Raw genomic sequence first — 12,953 nt, 5'->3', positions numbered from 1 at the left:
ACAGCTGTTAATCTACCTACCAAGTTTTGGTATGACGTATGCCTTGTTCGGAACAGCCGGTAATTCTCAACACTTAGAGCGCAATATGCTTTTCACCATTAAAGTTAATCGTAATAAACCATCGCGTCGACAGCGTGAATTGATACGTGATTCCGTTCGAAAACTCGGACGTTGTGTACCGCGTACAAAGTTGAAAAGTTTCATTGCTCGACTTGAAAAACAAATAAAGAAATCACACAATTACGGTGTCGCTGGAGCAGTGAAAACGGCGTTGTTTTCGGAACATCAATCATCTGAAATACCGTTGAGTTGGGATTAAAGTATTGATGCGCCTATACATTTTCTGCTACTGTTGACAAGATAATAATTAACAGCATACTGCGTTGAGGGAAAAAATTGAAAACTCTTTAAACAATTTTTTGCTCACTCATAAATTCGTTCATAAATAGTGAATATCGTGGGAAAAACTTGAACATTCTCAAACCTGAAGAAATGGAGATCAATATCAGTGAATCAATCAACAATTGTTGAGAACAACAAATCTGAGCAGCAACAACCCTAAGAAAATCACGGAAATTTTATTCATGTTTTTTCAAGCATTGCTTTCAACTCACAAGAAAATTGATATCATCCATCAACCGAACAAACGTTTCATGGCAATTCGAAGTCTATGTAGATATCAGAGATAAGAATCATAATTTCATTTATTAAGTCTGAACAATTCAATTTTGTTTTTAATGTACCGACTCTGACGGTGAAACTTTCTTGATAAATGTATAAAAACACCGTGACGTGAGTTCGAAATGATCCGAACGTACCCCGCGCAACATCTAAGATATCAGTAACGCTTCGGGTGTAAGGGATAGGTACGAAATTGAGCACAAGAATATTATATAACGGTTCGATTCAGCAAGTTTGAAACTGTATAGGTACCCCCACTGAGCATTGCAGTATCTACTGCTAGCTTTAGATTGCAGCCAGTATTACGTGTAGGTAAATGCTCATCTCCTAAGGGTCCAACGCTTCCAAGATATGGATTTTGCAGAGTGAGGATACGACGATATCGAATACTGGGATTGCCTCGACGCACTACCGTCCTATAATATCGGATACAAATAACAAGATTTTTTCCTGACGCGATTGAAAACAAGGACAGCTTGTCTTTTCCCTGGAAGCAGTTCACCGAAGATACCGGATACATTTTTCTCACCCATGACTATTTTATTCTCATTCGAACAGCTGCATGAAATTCAAAAGAACCTAAATCCAGAAATATTATTACAGATTTATCACCAAGACTTATAATTGCATGCGAGCCTGATTCATTCCCTCATACCTTTTCAAATCGTTGAGAATTTTCCAAGCGCAGATAATTCGGGGTTATGTATGAATGTTTTCGACTCACGAAGGAAAGCGAGAAACGATGAGAGACCAACAGCTCTATATCAGGCTTCTGAATATCCGCATAATTGATTCGTTCGACCGTGTGAACAAATAAACGTTCTTCAATGTAAAAACTTTTGGGGGGAGGAAGGATGATGAACCACTTCATCCTCTCGCGGCGTTGAATACGTACGACGGAATGACGATGAGCTTCATCCGAAAGGCAAACGGCTTTTTTCTCATCTCACAAGCCCTCCCCTTCCGTTTGCCGATATCCACGCCAGCAACCTGAATACCCTCAGAGGGCAGCGCGGCTTTATTAACAATTGCAAAAATCGTCACGTTCAGCGGTGCGACAGTAGAATAAAATGTTTAATCTCGTGCAGAGAGAGAGAGAGGCAAAAAAATGCTTCGTCCGTAAAGCTTTGCTCAAAGTTGGAGAGAGAGAGAGAGAGAGAGGGAGAAAAAAGAAAAAGAAAAAAAGAGCGTGTGAAACGAGATGAAACAGTGACGGCGAAAACCGGGGTTAATACCGTTTTCCATAACGGGGGCGTGTGTTTTTCGTCTGTGTCAGCTGTCATACGATTCGTACGGAGTCGGGATGAATGGAAGAGAAAAATGAAACAAAAAAAAAACGACAGGCATTCAGGCGCGAGGCGTTATTAGCGCCTCGTTCTCATGCCTGCGCAGTTCAATGTGAGGAGGAGGAGGAGAACTAATTGTAAGTACGGGTTTTAACTCAATTTTTGGCGATTCGATAAGAGCGATGGGAAACCTCCTTCACAATGGTTGAAAAATCTGTTTCAATATGATCGGTACTTTGACAAGATATTGTCTCACAGTTTCACTTGGCTCTTTCAAGTTTCTTAATTCGCGTCCCGTTCTTGTTGTATACCTACGTACAATAAGCGAGAACTAAAGCTTAACGCGCCTTTGTTTCCCGCTGAGAAAAAGAGCAGGAGTTCGTTCAACATACGTCAAGTTCCCTTATTTTTACTTCCCTCTTCGTTCTTCTGTTTTCAAATTTGTTGTTTATAGCTGAAAGAGATACGAGATGATGGATCACGTCGTATCGATCGCTCCTTCAAATCAAGGGTGGTTCCAAAAAATCGCGCTTAATTGTCGAACAGATGGTCACAGCCTTTGCAGAGGTTCTTGGGTTATTAAGATTAACAATATCATGTTAGAAGTATTGAACTTAACTCTGGATATGCTTAAGTGAGAATTTATTTCTGATTATATGATTTTCTTTCTCGTAGTGTTCGACTAAATCGAACAGCCAAATCTTGCGGTTCAAATAATTGCCATTGATCATTTTCAATGCTCGTAAAAAAACCTAGAAGTCTGAAGTTTTTCAATTTTATGGTACACAATTTTGTATTTATGTAGAGGTAGCGAAACGTGTTGGTAATGGATGAATGTAACAGAAATTTCGAAGTGAAATTGAACCCTATAAGTGTTTGAACTAAAACATTTTCCAAGAATTTCAGTCAGAACGTGGAAACCGGTAAAACGTAACGAATATTGGCCAACTTATACATGTTACAGCATCTCCTTGCTGGATTTTTGTATTTTTTCTTTTTTTTTTTCTTGTGCCCTACTTTTTTTTTTTTGTTTTTTCATCTACCACGCAACAAGATCTGGGCGAGAAAAAAATATCTTGCAGCAAATTTTTCAACCCCCCAGCCGCGGTATCTCCGGCACAGCTTTTACGAATATTATGTGTCAGTCTGTGAGTGAATCATATAACTAAATGCTCGCATCTCGTTAGCGCAGGTTTACCTTTTCACGTAATAAAAATTTGGTCAAAAAGGCCAGCGATATTTCGCGACAACGTGGACTGTTCCGTGCCAATAAATATCGGCGATTGAAAATGACGCGGTGAATAGCGAGTTAATTAAGACGCTTTAATTAAAGCTTGGCAAAGCTGAAAAGTAAGTAATTGGAAAAAGTCGAACCTACTTTCAGCCTATACTTTTTAATTTCATCGCGGGAACAAATAATGCTTCGTTTCTGTACAACGATAGTATTTTTCGTTATTTTCTTTCATCTCGTTTCCCTCCTCCGTGTTACGTCACTCGCAAAATTCCAGGCAACTGGTACCCTACTGAAGTCATTTTGCGGAAAAAAATACGTAAATTTCATTTAACCGCGTAAAGAATCTCGATGTGAGCATAAACGGATCACAGCGCGATACGCGTTGGTATTTGTGGGGTGAGCTCGGAGCACCGTGATTCTATAGCCACCGCCGTTATCCTTCGTCCAGGAAATCCCAGTGCTAAGGATTATGAATGGTGGGAATGCGAATGCGAATGCGAATGTGGAAAAAAAAAAAAAAATTTTAGACAAAGGACAAACAGAGATTATTGCCTTTCACCTCAGGAATTTCATTTGTGCAAAGGAGACTGGTCGGAAATAGCTGAAATTCCGCAACTAGTTCAATTTACACACGTGGCCGCCGCAGGAGTAGAACGAAAATATTATCCAACTCACTGTCACTCACAATCAGCTTGAACACAAAATTATTCAATTTTCAATTTTTAATCACCACCGACGTATTGGAGACAAGAAAGAACCGAATGAAAGCATAATTATTTCGTTACGATTTCGAAACGATGATTTCAGCAGACTATTCTGTTTCATAATTTTTCAAATTTCTGAAATATTTCACTGCCAAGTTAAGCGAAAGATCATTACGATTAACGGAACCATTGTATGTCCAGAATCATTTTCACCGGTCATTGCGTTTTCGATAATTGTTAATTCAGAGAGTAAATACTCGCTCGAAGAAAAATGATATTCCATCTGTTTTTGTATGAAAAATTTGTTTCTACAAACCATCGAATAAAACTTCTTGGTCGTTTGATCGTCACGTAATAAAACCACCGTTTGATTGCATATTTCAAATATTTCTCATACCTGGAACGGCAGATACTCTGGTTGAATTTCGATCTAGGTCGATTAAAATAAATACCGTGAATATTGCTATCGAAACATCCAATATATCGCGAGTATACATCAGGCAGGTATACGAAAAAGTGTTAACTTCACCGAAATGTTTTTCTTCAAAGTTGAAACTCTACGATGTATCTACGGTCGCCGACGCTGTACATCGATCGAACAAATATCCGAGTGAACGATTTCTTGTTACCGGATACATCGAACGATAAATTTTCCATCGTGATGATAAATTACACCGCGTTGTATTATGAGGGAAGATGAGAAGTGGCCAATCGTGCAATCTGTAGCGATGATCACCCCGATTGTCATTAGCCTACCACGTTTCTCTTTGTCAAGAAATAACAGCATAGGATTACCAACGCGAGATACAATGCGGCTTTGGGTACTTTAGATCCACGTGATACTCTGGTTCGAAATACATCATCTCAAGAAATTTGACGAAACACCTTGGGGGCCCGATTGTATGGGAGGTAGAAGTAACCCCGAACCAACAAATGAACTCCAAAAGGTAACGGAATGAAAGATTCATGTCTGTAGGCGATGGCCTCGTTACTGACAAAGCATTCATGCTATATTTTAGCATTTCGTCAGAGTGGAAAAGTAATTCTTCTTTTTTTTTTTCTCCCCCTCACGAGGCTCAAGTACGACGTTTAGATAGGAAGACCATCGAAGGCTTGGTGTAGATATCCTACATCGATGAACCACTTTCAGGAAGGATCAGCGAGGTCGTAAACGGTTTGTTCCCATCGGTAACGGGAATAACGAGATAACAGCGGGATAAAACAGATAAGAAAAAGAGGCCCTACTTTTTGAGGACCTCTTCTGACAACCGCTATGACGATAACCGATCGGTGATTGGCCAACTGCTACACGTGCGAATCTCGGCTCTCCCATGAAATGAGGTGTTTGTCCGAATATTGCGGTATTCGGACGACATTGGTACCACGCGGTGCAGTTTCCACGAGGTATTGTCCACCGATAAAATAAGGCATCCGTGAGAGTTTGAAAGTGACAATAAATTACACCAGATCTCGCTAAACTTTATCACGGACGCGAGCACCACACTCTGGCAGATCACGTACACTGTTAAAGGGTTTCAGAGCGGGACTGGTCCGAAGTTTAAAGAGAATGGATCGTTCGCTCTGCCAATCAAAGTTTCCAACGATACCTGGAGACCATTTGAACTCAAGGTGGTCATGTCCCGCGAACAACTTCCGTTCCTCGGTCCAAAATTACTTCCTGGGTATCACCCGCGAGTTTCTTGCCCCCGGGCAGGCTTCCACAGACGCCGGTATCTCTCTCTTTAAGCGTGAACGACCCGGTGACACCGTGGTCTTCAGACAGCAGCCTCCCTGCACCCAGGGACTCGGGTGCCATGGGAACGGGACCAGCGATGAATATATCACAAGTGTTTAAATGCTCGTTACTTTGTCCCAGCTCAACTTTTCGCTAGGGTAAAACTTTCGGAATGGGAACCGGATCTGGACCACTGTCCAAATGTCAAACGCTCTGCGGTCGCTCGTCTGATCATTCGATTATAGCGCGCCACCACCGGCGGAATTTCTGTAATGCTTTGATGACAAATTGAATACTTTCACGTCGAAATATTTACGCTAAAGGTATACGTGCCACTGTTGTATCGCTCGTACCGCTGACCACGAGTATTTCATTTTACCTACAACAGCCGAATGCGTGGTTAGCACTGATTTTCTACCGGACGTTGGGAAAAAGTTTGTTAGAGTCAAAAAGTAAGAGGTGCGCCGAACCTGTCCACCTCAATTTTCGGTGTTATTTATACTTAGGGTTGACAGTATTTTATCACGGATAGCCCTCTCACCCTCCACCCAGCTTTTGGTGAACTCCCTACTCCGTTAGTCACACGCCCGTCATCCGGTTATCGTGCACTATATACAATACAAAAAACGTATCCCTACTCGGTTAAGTGCGAGATAAGCACCCGCAACGTGCTTGTCATTCTAGTTGCGGTAGTATTATCATTTTTAGTCCATCTACCAAAACTTATGCGATCGTTTTACCAGATACAAGGGCTGTTCCGGAATGCCCAGGGCTTCATCAGCTGTGGATTGTTTGATTAAGCCAACGAATCGGCGTTATATTCATCCAACCTCTGTGTGCTGATCATTAGTACCTGGTATCTCTGAAAATGTAGGAAATTGACATTTCGGAGTATCATGGCGTATCGCGTTGTGCTCAAATATTGTCAGTCCCTAGTTTATTTCGTTTTTCTTCCGATGTCATCTTTCCTGACCCTCCGTTCAAGAAAATAAAAAATTTCTTCCGGGACCATTTGTAACTACAGTAAAATCAAGAGTTAGCATGAGTTGCTCGTGTACAATTCAGAGACTCTTCCAGTCATCGGAAATTTACAACCGTTGCTTAGACACGGCGAGTCACAACCGTGAGGCAAACGGGACATGAAGTCACAGCGTGTACCTTGGACACGGGAATATGCTCGTCTGGTTCCCCTGCCGTGTCGCGTGCAGGACATCGGTTTCACCTGGTGAAGCACGCCGGATTCCTGCCACACTCTGACACAATTAATGGTCTGAAACCCACGCGCTGGAGCGTCGTTTGCGGGATAATAGATGCATGCTATATACAGCCTTCGGCGTGTATGGGTGGTCTGATGCAGGAAGGATGGCATTACCGAGCAGCGTCGATTAAGCCCTGCGACAGACTTGTGGCTCTCTAGAGAAGGAGCTGGCCGAGGTAAGGGTCGTTCCATGTTCGGATTAAATCGGTGTATTGTTTTAACAGTGAGTGTAGAATCATTATTGGAATGCTTATTATGCGATCATCTAAGCTTGGGTTTGATTCACCCTTTCTATTTTTCGAATATGCTATTTCAGTGATTCGAGATGAAACTTGCATGACGGTATAATCAGTTTCTAATTCTAATACTCCTAGCTGTTGACATTAAATGGAAGTTGACGTGTTAATAATGGTCACATGACCTTGACAGTATTTATTGAATCGTTTGGTAACGTTGCATGGAATCAGAACATACAAATGGTGATGTTAAGTTGATGGAACAAACACCCGTACTTCTATGTAAGAAGAGAATTCGTTTAAAACAATCTCGGATTAATCAGGCAACCTTGAATTCTGTAACTTTGTTACGTCAAGGGAGAAATGGTCCACGCTTGAATTTTTTTGCAGGCTATGATGCAAGATGAATGTAGAAAAATTTTTGGCTGACTAACACGATCACTGTCCAATTGTTAATGTAATATGAATTCAAATTGACCTAGTAAAACGATTAGGATAATAGAAAAAATGATACAAAAGAATAGAAGAAAATGAGGTCCCACTCTGAATCTTGCGTGAAAATGTTTCATTTCGGAAACCAAATGTTTTTTTCTTGTTTCGTAAAAATCAATTTGGGTGTTTTTGAGATAGGTTTAAAAAACCGTGGATTAAAGACGAGTGATTGAAGAAATTTGAAAATCTTTTTGGTAGGTCGTTTAACGTAGCAAAAATCTTTTCAGGCGTCGTATTAACGTAGCAAAAATCCTTGGTGAAATTAAAAAAATGTCATGGTTAACCATGGTTGAAAGTAAAGAAGTTGTGTACCTACTCTGTGGATGATCAGATAATAAATAACGGTTTCGAACGTGACGATGATATCTGTAGTGAAAAAAGACACTGAATGTCTGGTCTCCAGTCTACAAATTTGACGGTGATGAATTTTGCTTCACTTTGACCTTCTTGAACTTTGTGTTACGTACGATAAGTACTGGGTATAGACTTTGGTTCGTCTGTTTCACCTACACTGCTTTTAAGCAGCACTAAATCAACGTTATCGTAGTAGGTAGAAGTAGTATAAAGCCTCGTAACGTTTACCTGAGATCATTTAGGATGATCAACTTATCACGGTACGTATGTACGTACCTACAAAATCAGATTTTTGAACTTGAAAGAAAATTCATCAGCTACGCGTCCGCTGTGTCACCGTGTTTGTGAAGGTATTTCAAAGGGAAATTGAATCACGGAATTAAACATCACTCCACCCGCATCGTTATCCAACACCTGCTGGAGTGATGCGGAAAATTATACAACGGATATTATGATTGTCCGATATTGGGTTTTGCAAGCTTGAGTGGCTTCTGGGAAATTCTTAATGTCTGAATATCGATGTCTCATTGATATAAAGGGTGTAGAAAACGAGTTTTCGATGCTGATTATGTCGAAATCTTCTTCAACTCAAAAATAAACTTGAGTCCCCTGTTACCAATTTATTCAACTAATTATCCAGTTGATATCGAACACTTGCGCAAATTCAGAAGACTCTCTCTCTTCCACAAATCGGGTGTCAAAATAAGTATGAGTTAAATTACACGAGGAATTCAAAGCCCTGTATTTCATGCGAAACATATTAATACAATATTGTTCGTATTTTCTTCGACAGCACCTTTCTTCAAGCGCAAACCACGATCAGGTTCACCGTCACGCCTGCATCGATTCAGTTCAAGATTATGCAGACTATGCTAGTATTTTTCAATCATCTAATAATCCGACTGACAAATATTTGCGAGAACTTTTGCTGACGGTATGGCATCACGTGTAACTCTCGTCAGTTTACTTAGGCAAAAAGTTTACCAAGTTTTCTGCGGATATCCGGTGAAACGCGGAGGACCGTTCCAAAGTTGAACAACGCCAAATTATACGGAAACTTGAGGGAATTCGACAGACACCTCGAAAATCACGGGGGCGGGGGGGGGGGGGCACAGATGCTGTGACACATCGAGGGACAAGCTCGGACCAGAAACAACTACCCCCAACTATGTCAAACATCATCCCCGTCGATTCTGCCGGTGAGCGAAGAAGATCACAGCGAATAAATAAAAGCATGTCAGAATAATATTGGGCGAGAAAGCTTTCACCAGGTTTTATTTGGGTACCTTTGTTTGCTCTTTCGAGTACAGATATACGTGTAAATGACCCCATGAGATGTCGTAGATAAACAACCTGAAAAATGTTTATTTTTCATATCAGCGACGTTGTTTTGCTCGTGAATAGATATCAAATCAAATACTCTGAAAACACAGTGATCAACTCTACTTGAGAGATTTTCTGCCGATTTTCGGTAAAGCGTCTCATCTGCCGGGATTTGTGACATTATTTTAAAGACCAGTCGAAATTCTAAGAAGTCGTTTTCCAATGTGTCAAGTACCTTTGTTACTACACTTTAGGCATATTTTTTTGGATACGAGGGTTGTGCAATTGATCGATTAGTCGTAGACTTCGATTCGTTGATTTTTCGATTAATCGGCTTTTTGTGGTGTTCCATAGTTCTTTTCATTAATCGATTGATTTGAAGAACAATCAATCAAAGTCTACGATCAATCGATGAATCGCGCAACTTCAGTAGATACCCTAGAATGCAGGTTTTTAAAAATTCATAGTGACGATACTTCACATATATTTTCGCATTTATATTCACAGATATAACCAGCATAAAATATGCTTCTGCATAACAGCAGATTAATTTCTTTATATATCTATAAAATATTACGCTAAGAATATCACTGAAAATAAAGTTCTACTGCAATCGTTGTCAAAAGTTTAGGAAAATCGTAATTTCCAGCACGTAATTCAATCCATGTACTTACGTACAAGAAGGCAGTTAAAGCGGCTAGTTGAGGGTGAGTTCGGGGCGTGGAAAGGGGTGTAATTTCAGGGGATCTCGTTGTGTAACGAGAGAAATGACGGCACGGGGATTGCAGGTGTGGATTCTAGACTTTCTTTAGGCAAAGTAACATTACGCTACAAATTTATCGCCCCGTACTTTGTGAAAGCACGAGCAAGCGCAGCCGAGACCAGGGCTTTTTTCTTTCAAGTAAAATATGACTCGATTAGCGTTTAATAAATCCAAGGGTATAATAAATTGACGGAAAAAGTCTCGGACTATCAGTTAACGGTTCAAACAGTTTTTAATTTTGAACGCTCAAATTGTTCCACCGATCAAAATACGTACAGCTAAAATATGCTAATAAAAAATGTACGCAGACAACTTTTTCGGGGGAATTTTTCCCTCTCGCCAAAACGCTCTATTCGTCGTTAAAGTATGTGAAAACCCGCGAATAATTTCACCAAAGTTCATCAATTATTAGCTGCTCCGTTGTGGAAACTTTTTTTTACTTCACCGTTGCACATGTGAGAAATTCGATCGTTAACCTACCATCAATCATTCTGCCAGAGGGCGATAGGGAAACACAACCACCAAGAAGAAAACTTAACGAGTGAACGATAGCTTATTTATACATATATACATATACATATAATGATCGCGAACGTGATTCGGCCAAGTGTCCGAAAGTCTGGAAGGTTAAGAAAAGATATTTCCCCCAAGATCTTTTTCGCCCCTCAACTACAGACGTAGAAAAATAAGAATTGCAGAGTTGATCCGTCCCTTTTAGGAGGCTATTACAAATTTTTTTACGGAGATCAATCGATGTAATCGATCAAGTTTAATATGTGATGATACAATTTTGCGACACGCGAATGATTACTTTGAAGTGCCGAGTATAAAATATGCGGCTTTTGATGTATGGGTTAAAAATGATACATGATAAAATAAATCGAATTAGTTTTCCACCAGATCTTGGCTTGGCAAAATTTTCTTTCGCCTTTGCGGTTCGCTGAGGTTTCCATAAACACTGAGCTACGCGACGAGAGCAGATCAAATGAGGATAAAAAGCTGTGTAACCACGCCAAATGAACCAACGTCTGTCTGTGTTAGGCGAAATCCCTCGTGTAAAACATATTCACTGTAAAATCAGACGAAAACTTACACGAGGAAAACCTTAAGGCTGTAAAAAAAGCTGTATTTTTTGTCTCGATCACAGCCTCGAAAATTTACGACGAAATCCCTCGTTGCCATTTTTCCCTCTCACCCCGGAGAATTTTCCATGTTAATAAAGTCTCGTTGCGTACGGCTGTACTGTGAACTACAAACATTCTCGAAGAGAAAATTCGAGTGGTTTTACCTCTGTAATTACTTCTGGCAAGTCGTTTAAAAAAATTAATTCCTCACGGTCTACGTAAATGAAAATTGTAAAAGAGGTGCCGGCGCTTCAGGAACTAAACGAGATTCCATTAATGCGCCAGTTATCGGGTCGGGATGAAACGCTACCCATAAGTCATGCGCCTGGCGATACGATGATGATTATTGGCAGGGAAAAAGCTGCTGCGGAGCCGTAAAAGTGGTGAGTAACGTTTCAGCGTGAGATATCCGTGCGAATTGATTCACGTGCGGCGCAATTGAATCGAGGAGCCCCGGGCCATCCATTCAACGGGATGTTGATGATCCTGTTTCCAGTTTTCGCGCGAGTCGAAACCTTTCCAACGCGATAATCCCGCTTTCGGAACGAAAGGATAATTCAACTCTTCGATGATACATGAGAGCCTAGGTTCCAATTCTTCCAAAAAGCATACCTTATACATAATGTAAATCTATAAATCAGCGGGTCAAAAAGTCCCGAATGACTTGAGGAATATTTTCCGTCTTTCTCATTAACTAATTTTCCTCATCTTATTCTCAAATTTCTCATCATTGCCAAGTTTTTCCGTTTTTCCTTTTTTCGCATACTACAACGCTTTCCGACTGGATTCTCACACACCGCAAAAAATCGAAACTTGTCGGTTGACTGGCCGGCGGCGAGATCTAGGGGTTGAAAATTACGACCATTTCCTATTTCGGGGCTTTCCTTGATACAGCTGATGAAATTGGGTAAAGTAACGTGTAGCCGTTCCGCGATACCTCGTTTCCTTTGGAAAAGTTCGAGACCCTCCAGCGCTTCCAATTCAGTTTACTCCGCAGCCTCGGATTAGACCAACGCGACTCCTCGCTGATGTTCCCGGAAATTGAATAATTGAAAATTTTAGATGGACAGTAACCGCTTGCTATTACTCTTTCCACAGGCCAAATGTTTCAACGATGTGAAAAAACTGCGATGTTTCTCCGTACTTCAGCCTAGTTTTATCACCGGCCATCCATTCTTTACGGACCCTTTGTAATCCCACGTTTTTACGGTCATATACGACGGATATACGAGGTATAAGTGTGACCGATAACCTGAGTATGAATTATTTAAACCTTCGTACCAAGGATCATCCGCGTACCGATCCTTCTCGTATAAATGCAACAAAGTTTTATTCCCGCATTACTGATTCTACGAGCATTTGGTTCGTAGCAAAACCATATTTCGACGTGAAAACAATTTTACTACTTTAAAGATTGAAATGTCAATGAAGAATTATTGGCCAATCAATTACCATATTGGTTGGAAGACCGCAAAATTTCACGTTCGTTTTAATGTATCGAATATATTCATCTAGAGTACAATTATTTAATTACGATACAAAACGTAGAGGAAATTTGGTCAATTTTTAATTGCAGAAAATTTATCGTCATGTACGTTTATCACGTAATGAGCATATGAAATATTGTTGAAAATAAATCTGTTACTGCATTAACAGTCAGAAAAAAAATTCCTTGACCATGATTCCTGACTTGTATAAGATAATATAATTTCATTTAACTGGAAAAAACTTCATTTCCCAAAAATAATTCAATGCATCAAATA

General features: G+C 40.3%; 1 protein-coding gene across 5 annotated transcripts in view; it reads right to left on the bottom strand.

Moving 5' to 3' along the window:
• The window catches only part of LOC107217029, a 118,766-nt gene that overhangs the window by 53,892 nt on the left and 51,921 nt on the right, over positions 1-12,953 (bottom strand). The gene's annotated exons all lie outside the window — the stretch shown is intronic.

This window comes from Neodiprion lecontei, chromosome 1, assembly GCF_021901455.1.
Source record: "Neodiprion lecontei isolate iyNeoLeco1 chromosome 1, iyNeoLeco1.1, whole genome shotgun sequence".
Classification (NCBI taxonomy): Eukaryota; Metazoa; Arthropoda; class Insecta; order Hymenoptera; family Diprionidae; genus Neodiprion; species Neodiprion lecontei.
The sequence above is the reverse complement of the archived record's forward strand: the minus strand, read 5'-3'. Positions and strand labels throughout refer to the sequence as shown.